The sequence below is a fragment of the Girardinichthys multiradiatus genome, chromosome 3 (assembly GCF_021462225.1).
Source record: "Girardinichthys multiradiatus isolate DD_20200921_A chromosome 3, DD_fGirMul_XY1, whole genome shotgun sequence".
NCBI classification, from domain to species: Eukaryota; Metazoa; Chordata; class Actinopteri; order Cyprinodontiformes; family Goodeidae; genus Girardinichthys; species Girardinichthys multiradiatus.
Genome location: NC_061796.1, coordinates 41,494,042 through 41,509,434, shown reverse-complemented (window position 1 = coordinate 41,509,434; position 15,393 = coordinate 41,494,042). Strand labels below are relative to the sequence as shown.

Below are 15,393 nucleotides of genomic sequence, written 5' to 3'. Positions count from 1 at the left end.
TTATCTCTCCACACCCATCTGGAAAAAAGGCTCAGGCTCAGCACTTTAAAAGCCACATCCAACAGACTTAAAAGCAGTTTTTATCCCAGAGCAAATAAATCAGCCTATCACCTGAAGACACCTTAACTGTTTTTTGTTATTTGAAATAAAATAAAAATTGAAATCTAAATTGAATTCTATTCTGTTCTATTCTAATATCATAATCTCATACAGGAGTTCAGCAAATCCAGTGCATTGTCATTACCTCCGCATCGTCCTTACAATTGTGCCATTGAACTTTCCTTTGCCTTCTTGTATAATCTCTCTGAACCGGAAAGAGAGAGCATGGAGAAATACATCAAAGGGAAAACCCTTAAGGTGGGCAGAAGCAAAATACAATCCACACACACTCTTCCATAGCTTGTTTGAGTCTTTTATTTCTGATTTCAAATCTAGGGCATTGTCATTACCTCCCCATCGGAGGTAACAGAGAGAGCATGGAGAAATACATCAATGAGTCCTTGGTAGCTGGTATTATTCACCTTTCTTCTTCTCCCTATGGTGCCGGATTCTTCTTTGTGGTGAAATAAGAAGGTTCCCTTTAACCGTGCATAGATTGCTGGGGACTTAACCAGATCACCATCAGGAATAAGTACCCCCTATCTCTTCTTATGTTTGTCTAGTTCTCCAATGCCTCCTCGAAAACCGCCTATTCAATAAAGTGGAGAAGTGCAAGTTCCATGGTTCATATGTCACTTTTCCCAGCTATATCCTAGAGTGGCATGTGAAGATGTCATGAAGAAAAAAAACTGCAGCTTGGACATCTCCCTGCACTCTGTTCTCTCGCTCTGAGGATCTCAAGTGTCAGGTTTAAACAACCTAAAATACTTATAACAACACAAAAAGAAGAGAGAGAGACAAAGAATTAGTTATATACTTGCAGCGAGGAGAACGGTCAAGATGTGTTCAGTTACAAATCTCGCACCGCTCTGAACAGCATCTGCCTGTACCTATCTTTTTATTATCTTTGGGGGTCCCTATTTACAAAAACATTGTTCTCTAAAGGATGGGAAACAACAGCTGCATCGTAAACAGGTCATAAACTCCTTTATCTTTTAAAAACACACTTCCACAATCTCTCCATCTTAGGATCAGTGTGTTGTCCGTTCAGTGCAATCAGCCTTCATCTTTATGACCTCCTCAACTGGACTGCTTCCTTCTCTGCAAGCTCAGCTCCATTTATGATCTTTGCCTGCAGACAACTCATCACATCCTTACTCACACATACATCATGAAAGGTTATAATATCAAATAGTCAAGTTAAAGAATAGGAGAAAATATAAGATAAATCTATATTAAATTATTCCAACATCAAGCTCTTCACACACCAGTCTTACAGGACCTTCCATGGACTCAAACCCTCACCACAATATCTCCCACTCATCGCTGGGATCTCCATCCTGTTTACTCCTGGCTAGATCTAACTTCCCACTCCATTCCAGATGCCGTCGAGCCATGGACCACGAATCCCCTCTCTGTTATGCACATTATTGAACTCTGTGAAAATAAACCTCCTTGCCTTTACTCTCTGCGTCCATTGTATGATTCTGTACACAAACAAAATTCTGACTTCTGAGGATAAATGTTGCTAAAAATAGTGTGTACAAGATAATGGGAACCCTCCATAGTATGGGACCTTAGGGTAGGTTTTCACTATTCCAGCAACAGAAATGAACAAAAAAACATTTCTGACATGTATCAAAACAGTTCTGAACAGGACCATTGACTGCGTGCAGACAATGCTATTTCCTTACTAAAATCAGTTTGTAAATCCATTAATGAATTCAAATCCTGGTAATCATATATTTTTTTCATGTTCCGCTTTCAATCCATATGTGAAACATATGGACATATTACTCTGGACATGGGCGTCGCAACCGTGGGGGATCCACACTTTCCCTTGTGAGATGGTTGAACATCCTCATTTTTCCCCAAGCGCTTTAGAGAGACCACATGAAGGTTCAGAGATCAGCAGTTGAATACATGAAGGTTTAAACTATGCTATGTTTTAATTACAGTTTGTGAAAGAGGTCAGTTGAAGCAGACAGTGTGTGTGATGCTTATTGCCTTCCCAGGTGCATGCGTGTAAGTGTTTTATAAGTCCCTAGTTTAGTTTTAAATGTTTTTAGGATTTATTTTAAGATGTGGCCAGGAGTGAAGACAACAGTGGCAGAGGAAGTTATGTTAAAATAAAAACATAATGCCACCCCTAGGCAAACAAAATCCCCCACACGTTTGAAAAGCTTGCAACATTCTGATTCTGGAGAAGCATGAGATTGAAGATTAGATTTGGATGGGATATATATTTTAGATCAAATTAAATCTAAAGTCAGATATAAATTTGCCTCCAATAACTGTATTTTAACATCTGTTTCTTTAATACAATGCTTTCATACTTTATTTTCTTTTTGTCTTTAATTTGACATACTGTAAAGCACTATGGAATGCTTTGTGTATTAATGCTGCTAAAAAAAAAAAAAAACTTGGTCTTGCCCTGTGTTTCAGGAAGTACAGATTGACCTTATAAAACATATGCAGTGTTATCTGAATTGCACTGGTGTGCCATTTACCAGAAATGTGAACAGGAAGTATGGGGGGTTTTAGGGATTGACAGTAAATGATCTTCAGATCACGTGCTAAAGGCTATTGTTTACCATTTGGCAGTTTGAGTCAGACTGTATTAGAATTGATTTCACAACATGGTGCCATCTGATTTGGGCTTTGTGTTGATCATTTGGCTTTTTAATTGTTTCTCCATTGTGTGTATACAACAAATCAACCAGATTTTACTTTTGTAGCAAAAGAGCATCAGCAATTTCTCAGATCAGTTTGTGCAGATTTACTCCTTCTCCTCCATAATCCCCATCATAAAAGAAGATCACCTGTGTTGATTTGCAAAATAGCTGAAGGTCTGTTAGATTGAATGGAGACCATAGGTGGACGTCAATTTTAAAGTGTTGCCAACAGGCTTTCAATTACATTTGGATCTGGACTTTGACTGGGCTATTATCCTCAACGCGGCTGTCCCGGGGTTCGAGTCCCAGCCACGGTGACCTTTGATCTTCCCTGTCCCTACTGCACTCTATTGCCAAAAGTATTTCTACTTTTACATTCACGTGCACTTAATTTATAAGTTCCAATTTGTTGATTGACCCACTGTTGCCAGCAATAGCAACTTTAATTACTCTTTGAACATCTTCCACAAGGTTTAGGAGTGTGTTCATAGTTAGATGAGAAAACCAGAATTGCAGCCTCCACTCTAATTCATCCTAAAGGTGTTCAAGAAGGTTGAGGTCAGGACTCTGCAGGCCAGTCAAGTTTCTCCACATCAAACCTTAAACACCTGCAGACATGGAAGTGATTGGAACACCAGAATTCACTGATTTGGTGTTGTGACCCAATGTTTTTGGCAATATAGTGTATATTACAGAAAAAATATATTAATTTCCAATAGTCACACCTTTATTGATCCAAGTGAAAAATAAAAACAAACATAAAAACTAACAAATACTTAAAGAGAAATTAGCATCTAAACCGAACATTCAGAATATTAGCTGCCTAAAAATCTAACATGATCCAGAGTCTATTAATCTGTCTACAGAGTTTTAAAAAAGGATTAAACACATATTATAAAGTTATTCTACCAGACTTTAATCTGAGTGGAAAGTCTGGAGAGGAAAGAAATCAGTTTAAAGGAGAAAGAACTTGCAGGTTTGTTTTGTTTGTTGGATGTTGCAGTGGAGAATCACTTTTTATTTAAGACTGATTTGGAAATTTAAAAAAAACACTCCAGTAGAAAGTCTCTGAGCATATCGAGGCATAAAGAAAATCAGACAACAATTTGCTGGACCTTCAAACAAGGATTATCTTAACATAACAAAAATGAACAACGTTTGCAATTTTTTCAATTATCCACCCCTCTCAGAGTCACAAAAGTCAGAGCTGCAGCAGCAGCCCACTGCAGGGATCACCCCAGTCGGAAGACTTTGGAAAACACGCTTGACAATGCAATACACAGAAAGTTAGAAAAATAGATTCTATGAAACTATAAAACATTATCCTGTAAACAACAGAGAGAGAATGCACACACAACAATCTGCAGGTAATCTATGTCTTCTAATTCGAGTTTTAAATGGTGTACTTGTGAGAAGAAATAACCTAGTTTAACACAATAATCCATACCTTAAATGATAATTGATCATGAATTATTCATGGCAAGCTTATTGACTCCTAAACAAAAAGAACAAGATTTTTCACCTTGCATGCACTATGGTATCGAAACAGTTTTTTGATCATAACATTTCAGACACATACAAATGTTGCATATTTTTGTCTCTGGAGTATCTTCTGTGGCATAAAATATCAGAACATTTGCCTAACATAAAATCACAGTAAAGATCTTTTGAAAAGCCTTTGTAGAAGTAAATGCTAGAAAATGTACTCGTGCTTGTGCTCGTCGTCTTCCGCTTATCTGGGACCGGGCCGCGGGGGCATCAGACTCAACAGAGACGCCCAGACGTCCCTCTCTCCAGACACCTCCTCCAGCTCCTCCAGGGGGAGCCCAAGGCGTTCCCAGGCCAGCCGAGAGACATAGTCCCTCCAGCGTGTCCTGGGCTGTCCCCTGGGCCTCTTCCTGGTGGGACGTGCCTTGAACACCTCCCGAGGAAGGCGTCCAGGAGGCATCCGGTATAGATGCCCGAGCCACCTCAACTGGCTCCTCTCGATGTGGAGAAGTAGCGGCTCTACTCCGAGCCCCTCCCGGATGGCCGAGCTCCTCACCCTATCTCTAAGGGAGTGCCAGGCCACCCTACTGAGGAAGCTCATTTCAGCCGCTTGTATCCGGGATCTCGTTCTTTCGGTCATGACCCAAAGTTCATGGCCATAGGTGAGGGTAGGAATGTAGACCGACCGGTAAATCGAGAGCGTCGCTTTTCGGCTCAGCTCTCTCTTCACCACAACAGACATGCTAGAAAATGTTTGTAGTATTTGAGTGTTGTGGTAACTGAACCTGTCTGCTGTGTTCCTTGGATTTTCTGATGCTGTTTGTTCCCTAATGTTCTTGAATAAACCTTCACAGAACAGCTGGATTTACACTGAGATTAAATTACATAAAAGTAGACCCAACTAGCTAACTTGTAAAGGCACAGTCAAGTGGGATGAATACAAACGCATGCCGCAATTTTCAGATTTTTATTTAGAACAATTTTTAAACCATGTTTTCCTTCCATCTTAAAATGTTGCATTACTGTGTGTTGCTTCATCACATTAAATCACAAAAAAATTCACTGAAGTTTGTGGTTGTAATGTAAAAATTGTGACCAAACTCAACTGATATGAATACGATTCACTTGACTCTGTCTTCTTCACATAGAACTCATAGTTTTTAATGTTATTTTTTTAACAATGTTATGATGTTACTGACTGAATTTTGTGAAGAATTTACAAAAGAGTTTTAATCAAAAACAACTAAACACATGATTGCTGCACCATATCACTCTGTAAAAGATAGACTTAGCATGGTTGAGTTTGAATCTTTGCTGAAGAAAAAAGTTAAGAACCCCTTATTTCCAGAGTAAAATACAAATTGTTCAAATTAATAGGCAAAACACATTAACACACTGTTATAAGTATGTATAAACACTTCATTAATCTGGATCAATCTTTATTCATTTGGATGTATACTTAAAGGTTTTATAAATAATGCACCAATAGGCTTTTAATCCTTTGTCTACGATAACAGATTTAATTCAATGCAATAATCATGTTCCAGTTTGCTTGAGGAAATAAACCTTGTCTTGTTCTAAGGAAAAAAACTAAGTCATAAAAGGTGTATCACTGGTCAAAGCAACACATTTCATGATAAGATGCCCCCATAAATATCTTTTATAAACAGCAGCATGTTGTTTACTCCAACAGTTATTTCACAATGCAAGGTATGTGCATGTTGTTGGGCGATCTGTTATTTCTGCATATACTGTGCATTGACACAGGATTTAATAACCTCCTTTGATTTTTGGTTACCGACTTGCTAAATAATATGTATTTTGTTTGACTTTCTGTAGCATAAGAAGGAACCATGAGAAACCCTTCAGCTCTCCTTCTGCTGCTTTTCCAGGGGATGGTGGTGGCTCATAGATATAATAAGTTTTATCATCTCTGTCTGTAACATAGCTGTTCAAAATGTTAAGAAAAACACAACTGGAAAAATATCTTGATATGTAAAGACTAACGATTAATATTTCTGAAAATTTCTCAATACTTAAATTTCACTGCCATTATATCCATCATTATTTGGAGAAAGTTAAAGAAACACTATGATATTGTTTTTATTCAGTATTTACAGTTCTCTAAAAAAGAACGCCCCCTTTCAGGTTTCTTCTGTTTTTGCTTTTTTTTAATTGCATTAAGATGTTTCAAATCATCTAACACATTTTCATATTAAGCAAAGATAAGACGAGTACATCAAAATGTCATTTAAAAACTGATTTCTTGTATTAAAGAAAAAGTGTCTCCATTGTTAAACATGAACTCACTATGATTAACCAAATGTTTTAGAAAACTGAATAGTTTTAACAGCTACACAAAGATAACTTAAATATAACATGTCTGACAACATAAAATATCCGAATCAGAATCAGAAAAGCTTTATTGCCAAGTACGTTTTTGGACATACAGGGAATTTGTTTTGGCGTAGTCGGTGCAATACAATACAAATTAAACAGTATAAACATATCTACAATATAATATAAATATATGTGCACAGTTTTAAGTGAGTGAGAGTAAATATAGAGCAGTATAAGATGCAAGAGCAATACAACAGTGCAGGTGATCATTGTGCAAGTATGGCAGTGTAAGTAAAGCAGGAGTCCAAGCTGAGCGTTAATGTTACAAGTTACAGGTGTCCTGTCAGCAAAAAAAGGGGGGGTGTGGGGGAAAGGGAGAGTGTCACGGTGGTTTCCGGGCTTTGTTAACCAGGCTGGTGGCAGATGGGAAAAAACTGTTCTTGTGGCGTGAGGTTTTGATCTGGATGGACCGCAGCCTCCTGCCAGAGGGGAGAGTCTCAAAGAGTCTGTGACCGGGGTGGGAGGGATCAGCCAGAATCTTCCCTGCCCGCTTCAGGGTCCTGGAGGTGTACAGTTCCTGGAGCGACAGTAGACTGCAGCCAATCACCTTCTCAGCAGACCGAATGACACGCTGCAGCCTGCCCTTATCCTTGGCGTACCAGATGGTGATGGAGGAGGTGAGGATGGACTCAATGATGGCTGTGTAGAAGTGCACCATCATAGTCTTTGGCAGGTTGAATTTCTTCAGCTGCCGCAGGAAGAACATCCTCTGCTGGGCTTTCTTGATGAGGGAGCTGATGTTTGGCTCCCACTTGAGATCCTGGGAGATGATGGTTCCCAGGAAGTGGAAAGATTCCACAGTGTCAATTGTGGAGTCACAGAGGGTGATGGGGGCAGGTGGGGCTGGGTTCTGCCTGAAGTCCACAACCATCTCCACTGTCTTTAGAGCGTTGAGCTCAAGGTTGTTCTGGCTGCACCAGTCCAACAGATGGTCCACTTCCCATCTGTACGCGGACTCGTCACCATCAGAGATGAGTCCGATCAGGGTGGTGTCGTCCGCAAACTTCAGAAGCTTGACAGACTGGTGACTGGAGGTGCAGCTGTTGGTGTACAGGGAGAAGAGCAGAGGAGAGAGAACACAGCCTTGGGGGGAACCGGTGCTGATGGTCAGGGAGTCAGAGACGTGCTTCCCCAGCCTCACGCGCTGCTTCCTGTCAGACAGGAAGTCAGTGATCCACCTGCAGGTGGAGTCGGGCACACTCAGCTGGGAGAGCTTCTCCTGTAGCAGAACTGGGACGATGGTGTTGAAGGCAGAGCTGAAATCCACAAACAGGATCCTGGCATAGGTTCCTGTGGAGTCCAGGTGCCGGAGGAGGAAGTGAAGGGCTAGGTTGACTGCATCATCTACAGACCTGTTGGCTCTGTAGGCAAACTGCAGGGGGTCCAGGAGGGGGTCGGTGATGTCTTTTAGACGCTAAAAGATCTCAAAAAGCATCACCTCGTACTTTCTAGATTCATTTAAGAATAGATGAGAAACAAATCATGACAAAAGTGGACCATTTTGAAAAGGGTGCAATCTGTTAAATTACAGAACAAAATAACAGCAACTTATCATACCGACAGTCAAAGGGTGGTGATTGTATGATGGTCTGGGGCTGTTTCACTTCATCAGCACCTGAGTGACTTGCTGAGCTTGATGGAACCATGAATTCTGCTTTCTACCAACAAATCCTGCATAACCGAAGCTCAATTACATTTTGGTTATAAAGCATTAGAACAACTGAAAGCTCATCAGCATTTTCACCTCTGAATGACAAAAATATGTTTTTGAAGTGGCCTTGTCAAAGTCTGGAATTGTATTTAACTATTTGCTGTGGCATGAGCTTAAACAGGTTGTTATGTTTAAAAGCCTTCCGTGTGGCTAAATTAAAACAATTCTGCAAATAAGAGAGGACCCAAATTTATCCACACCGATGTAAAAGACTTATTGCCAGTCATTTAAAAACACGTGAGGGCAGTTGTTGCCACCAAGTGTCATGTTTCTGCAAAGTTTCCTGACCCACTTGCAGAATCAAGCTCAGGACTAGAAATGCATCAGATAAAGGTTTTATTTGCAAGATGGAATAATAAAGTAGTATAACTAGGAAGGCGTCTCTATTCAAGGTTGATCTATGTTTTGTATTTTGACACCCTCTTCATCACTGGAGGTCGAGGGAAGTTTATGGAGCCCAGTAGACATGTACCAAGCTGTACTGTTTGAACCAATAGGAAAATTCAACTGCAGTAACCACCGTTCAACCCAAAAAGGGCAGCACTAAGACAGTTTTAGGACAAATATTGCAGAGTTAAACAAGTTTACATTAAAATGTAAAGAATTACACAGTAACATAAAGATAGCACCCTTAACGCCCAGTTTATGCTGTTCATCTGTGAAAGAAAGTTGATTTGGGGTTTAGTTCCACTTTAAAATATTTGCATGTCTGCAAATACTAATTTCTATGTGCTCACAAACCTTGCTCCATCGCTCCATTTTGTACTTTAATATTTTCACATAGAGCCCCGTTTGGGTCCCTTCTTTCCCTTGATCAATGAAATTTTAAAAATACTTTTTGTATGAGGTTGTTGCTTTGACATTAAGATGATGTGAAACATTCACATGTAACAAAGAAGCGGGAAAAAAAAAATGCATAAGTGGGAAAACAGTTGTATATGGAACATGTTGGCAACAAAAAATAGATTTGGACCACAGTGAGGGTCATAAGTGAACTTTAAATATAAGCCACTTTTGAACCAAATATCGTTTGCGATCTATAACTCATTTAAATTGATGTTTAAATCTCGTTTCTTGTTTTTTCTTTAGTACTCTGGCCCACAACTTTACTGCTGTTCCTCACAGGTTTAAAAATTTTGCTTATGCAAATTTTGTTTGTATTATTTTCAAACTTTTTTATTCACAGAAAATGTGGCATTGCATGGAAAAGCCACCCAGTCTGACCAAGAATATCACATTATTGCATCTGCCTCCAACGCCATTGATGGAAACCGTCAGGCTGACTTTCATGCAGGATCATGTACTCACACTAAGGAAATGACCGATCCCTGGTGGAGAGTGGACCTGCTGGATTCCTATGTTGTCACTTCAATGTCTGTTACCAACAGAAAAGACTGCTGTGAAGAACAAATAAACAGAGCGGAGATTCACATTGGCAATTCTTTATACCAAAACGGCGCTGCAAACCCAATGTAAGTGATTATTACTGGGTAAATGATTCCTGGGAGAACCCATGGCTAAATGGTCAGGGAGAGCACGCCATTCGCTGAGGCTGCTGGTCCTAAAAGTAGCTGTCAAGGGTTTAGCTTCTTGTCTGAGAAATCAAAATTTCTTCTGATGCGCTTGTTCCCTGTTAAGCCATTGCCTAATAAAGGCCAGTAATGTTGCAAAAACCTCAAAATTAAACAGAAGTGTTTTAAATATCTTAGTGGTGATACACGTTAATCTTTTCCTCTACCAAGGAAGTTTTTTTTTCACTTGAGTTTGTTCCATTCCATTCAATCCATTCAATTTAGTAAGTTATTCGAATCCTGATATGGATCCAGGATTCTTCACTATACACCATTGTTAGAAATTTAGCATCTAACTGTAAGGTGCTAACTGATTTGATGTTGCTTCAGCCTTAATAAAAATAGATCCGGAAGAAAGCAACCATTAAGGAAAAGTTGTTTTTTACAACAACCTTTGAGCTAACGATGATATAAATGTAATTGCAAGTGGTAGCTGTATATTTTCGTGGTCAAGGGACTAAATTATAATGGAAAAACCTGCATAAGACATACTTTTGTTGTATGAGTGAATTAGTAGTAAATTACATTATATAACTCACTTTGCCAAGTAGGAACCCATTAAAAATTCATTGACTATGTAGTTAAGAACAGAATTATTCTTTGTACTTCCTCCACTTGTATGCTCAGCCTTACTTATATGTAACGTAGCTGGTATCGTTGTGACAATAATGTTTAGCTGTATAGACTGGGTAAATGTATTAAAAGTGATAATTTATATTTAAATGAGACAAAATCAATTATAAATTATGTTGAAACATCAGTGATTTCAGTTCTTTACAATTTTTTTGAAGTCAGAAGTGCTGCTATTATGAAAGAAATCCACTTGTTCCTTCAACATTCTCTATTTTAGGGTTGCTGTGATACCTGAAATCCAAGCTGGCAGAACTTTGCAAATTACATTTACCAGACACGTGGAGGGCCGTTATGTGACTATTTTGCTCCCAGGTTTTAAGAGAACCCTTACACTCTGCGAAGTGGAGGTCTATGGTTACCGTGCTCCAACTGGTGAGAGTTGTGTATAATACTTTCACTATCTTTTACATATCATCCATTATAAAATATTGAAATTCAAATCTTTATTAGGTGATATTAAAAATGCAGTGCCTTTGTTATGTTCAGAGTGAGTGCAAAGCAAAGGTAAAATAAAATTGCTCACACATAGACATTTAGACAATGAGCATATGAAACAGTGTTTGAGTGTCTGCCTACTTTTTTCATTTTTGTATAATTTATGGACTTTGATTAAATAATTTCCAATTTTTTGTGTGGGAAACAAACATAAAAGCACCAAAATGTTTTTGCTAATGGTTGTCTGTAGAAAGACATGTTAAGGTCAAATTCGGGCTATTTATTCATTTAACATTGAGTCATTGCCAAATGAAGTTAACAAATAGCCTATTTGTTGAAATCCTGTCTTTTTTATATAACACAGTAGTTTAATAAAAAAGAAACTTAGGAAGACAGAAAAAGGAGCTGCTAATATTCAAAAGAAGAGATAGCATTAAGGGAAAATATGCATCAGAGCTGAAATTTTAAAATGTGTTTTTTGCAGGAGAGAATGTGGCAATTTACGGAAAAGCCTCGCAGTCTACAGTTTATCCTGGAGCCATCGCCTACAATGCTATCGATGGGAATCGGGGGGCACAATTCCAAAAGGGTTCCTGCAGTGCCACAAATAACGACTTTAACCCCTGGTGGAAACTAGACCTGGGGAGAACCCATAAAGTGTTCTCTGTTAACATAACCAACTGAGCAGAGGTTCACACTCGGATTAATGGAGCTGAAATTCGCATTGGAGATTCACTTATTAACAATGGAAACAGCAATCCCAGGTAGTATACAGTCATCTTTAAAAATCGAAAAAAACATAACAAGACATAATTTCTTCTGCTAAATTGGCATTTTTTGTCCAAGTGAACACTGAATGAAAAATAATTTCCTCTGACAGGTGCGCTGTGATCTAAGCCATCTCTCCAGGTTTTACTGAAACCTTTCAGTGCAATGGCATGGAAGGTCAATTCATCAACATTGTCATACCTCGAAGACATGAGTATCTCACTCTGTGTGAGGTGGAAGTGTACGCATCCAGATTGGATTAAATTTAAAGATGTTGGATATTACATGATAGAAACATCCTTTCATAGATAGGAGTCTTTAAAACTATGAGGTTGGCATACCTAATGGAAATTAGTTAAAGTTTTCAAAAATATGACCTCAAAGGGCAAAAAGCTTAAGCTGTTGCAGAAAAGAAAAACAGCAATTTAACACAAAAAGCAGAAACTTTATACGTTTTTATTAAAATAAGTTACAAAGATGTATTTGTATGATCACTTCACAAGGTGTGTGTTTGGTAAATATATCCATTTAAAATACTGGCTACAAATACATTTGTATCTCAGTTTTAGTTATCATTTCTTTGTTAAGAGAAGTCTTTATTTTGCAAGATTTTCTGAATGGTTGACTTGATAAACTGTCTTATGAGACAAGATGTCAATGACCCAAAGAGCCATAACAAAAGAGAGACAAATCAAGAGTAAGACTTACCATGCCTTTAAAGAAGACCTGCATATTTTCTGCTGATGCAGAGTAGTTCACTAAATAAAGGCTCACGGGAATGAGATGAGGGAAAACCGATGATATCTGTCAGGCTACCACAAGCAGCGGCAACACAGGGAGACCAGCGTGGAGGACACTGACAACAAGGAACTGGTGACAAAATAATCTTAAGTGAGAGAACTAAGAACCTTTAAAATTATGGGCATAAAAACCAAATGTAAGTAATCAGGGGAATGGGGTGCCGCTGGGGAAAAGGCAAATTAGGAAACACTGGGAAAGATGACTATTAACTAAAACATCACTAATTTCTGTCTGTAGTTCAACTTTCCCTTATTATGCCACTCGAATGTACTTTTTATGTTTTCTTTTCTTAAGCTTTTCATCATGTAAAGCACTTTGAATTGTCTTGTTGATAAAATGTGCTATACAAATAAACTTGCCTTGCCTAATAAACACAGAGAGAACAAAACTAACTTCAAAAAAGGGAGAAACGACTACAATAAGAGTCTAAACCAAACTATCCATAACAAGGCAACACGGAGACATACAGGACAGACGACAATGCATGCAAACACTCTCCCCTAAGGGTACTTTAGAGAGAACAATTAACCTAAGAGTTATGTTTTTGGACTGTGGAAAGAAGCCAGACTACCCTGAGAGAACCCAGGAATTCATGGGGAAAACATGCATGTATTTAATTACACATTTCTTTAATTAAAAACTGAATCAATCCCATTTATGTAAACCTTCTGATGTGAATTATTTCCCTTTTCTATTGAACATACATTATTCTGTTTCTTAACACTATGACTACATTAATCTGATGACAACACATCATCCAAAGACTATGGGAAAAATCCCAATAAGCTACCGATTGAATCACGCGTAGACTGGGTAGAAATGTAATAAATAAAGCAATGAGGAAAAATCGAAAGACGGACAACATAGAACATATAAACCACCACTCATAAGAGTCAAAGGGTCTGAAGTGAGGGGACATTCAGAATTATTTAGTGAGCCAAACTGTTATTTATGAGATTTTACTGCCAATTCACTCATTTATTTCTCACTTAAGAGAAAGAGGAAGGACATGGTATAAAGCTCTTTCTCTTTCACGTTTGATCTTATACAGTTGCAAATCAGCAAACCGGTAGTGTATATATACCGGTTTGCTGACAGGAGGCAGTTTGTCCTCGAACCCCTCCAGAACAGGAACAACAGAAACAAAGATGACTATCAACTGAAACGTCACTAATTTCTGTCTGTAGTCTAACTTTACTGTCCTTTATTATGCCACTCCAATGTACTTTTTATGTTTTCTTTTCTTAAACTTTTCACCATGTAAAGCTTTCAATTTTCGTAGACATAGACCGACCGGTAAATCGAGAGCTTTGCTTTTCGGTTCAGCTCTTTCTTCACCACAACAGACCGGCACAGCGTGCCCATTACCGCGGCAGCTGCACTGATCCGTCTGTCGATCTCCCGCTCCATTCTCCCCTCACTCGTGAACAAGACCCCAAGATACCTGAACTCCTCCACTTGAGGCAGGAACTCCCCTCCAACCTAAAGAGGACAAGCCACCCTTTTCCGGTCGAGAACCATGGCCTCGGACTTGGAGGCGCTGATCTTCATCCGGCCGCAAACCGCCCCAGTGCATGCTGTAGGTCTTGGCTAGAGGGGGCCAGCAGGACCACGTCATCTGCAAAAAGAAGAGACAAAATCCCCTGGTGCCCAAACCAGACCCCCTCCGGCTCTTGGCTGTGCCTAGAAATCCTGTCCATAAAAGTTATGAACAGGACCAGTGACGAAGGGCAGCGGGGTCCAACATGCACCAGAAACAGGTCCGACTTAGTGCCAGCAATGTGGACCAAATTCCTGCTCCGCTTGTACAGAGACCGGATGGCCCCTAATAAAGGGCCCCCGACTCCGTACTCCCGGAGTATTCCCCACAGGGCATCATGCGGGCCACAGTCAAATGCCTTCTCCAGGTCCACAAAAAACATGTGGAAAGGTTCAACAAACTCCCATTAATCCTCAAGTACCCCGCAGAGGGTGTAGAGCTGGTTCAGTGTTCCATGGCCGGGACAAAAACCACACTGCTCCTCCTGAAGCCGAGGTTCGACTATCGGCCGGACTCTCCTCTCCAATACCCTGGCATAGGCCTTACCAGGGAGGCTGAGGAGTTTGATCCCCCTATAGTTGGAACACACCCTTCGGTCACCCTTCTTATGAAGGGGGACCACCACCCCAGTCTGCCAGTCCAGAGGCACTGTCCCCGACTGCCACGCAATGTTGAAGAGGCGTGTCAACCATGACAGGACACAATATCTAGAGATGTGTTCATATTTTCATTGTACTTTTTCTCATTTCACTTAAATAGCAACTTCTTTCAATTTTCTGCTATAAGGTCATTTTATGAAGTACAATTATGAATACACTCAGGCATTGAAGATATATTCATTTACAACATGTCATCATTGTCATCTGTTTTTGGGTCCAGTGTGGTGTCGACTTGAATCAATGCTGCATCAGACTGTGACTGATTGAGTTACTATCCTTTTTACCAAGCATTTGCAATCTGGGATAATACATACTGACAAGATCCACAGGATGATCACAAATGCTGCTATGGCGAGTAAGAAAATCTTAACCAATTTCATCCATCCCCCTTGGAGCATCCAGTCTAGCCAAGAGGAGCTGGCTAGGGGTCGGGTGGTCGTGTGTCATGACGTTTTGCAGGTTACGCAAGTTATTCAGTGCTCCTGTTATATTTGAGGAATGTATATTATCTGGGATATATGTGCAACAGGTGTTGTTCAACAAAACGCAAATGCCCCCCGTTGATGCTAGAATATCCAAAGCCATGCGGTTCTGAATCATCATGGCTCGCATA

The 15,393-nt window shown here is 39.6% G+C and overlaps 1 pseudogene; it reads left to right on the top strand.

Annotated features, from left to right (window-relative positions):
* The first annotated feature begins 324 nt into the window (after positions 1-324).
* LOC124866150 lies at positions 325-12,043 on the top strand (annotated as a pseudogene).
* Positions 12,044-15,393: the final 3,350 nt, after the last annotated feature.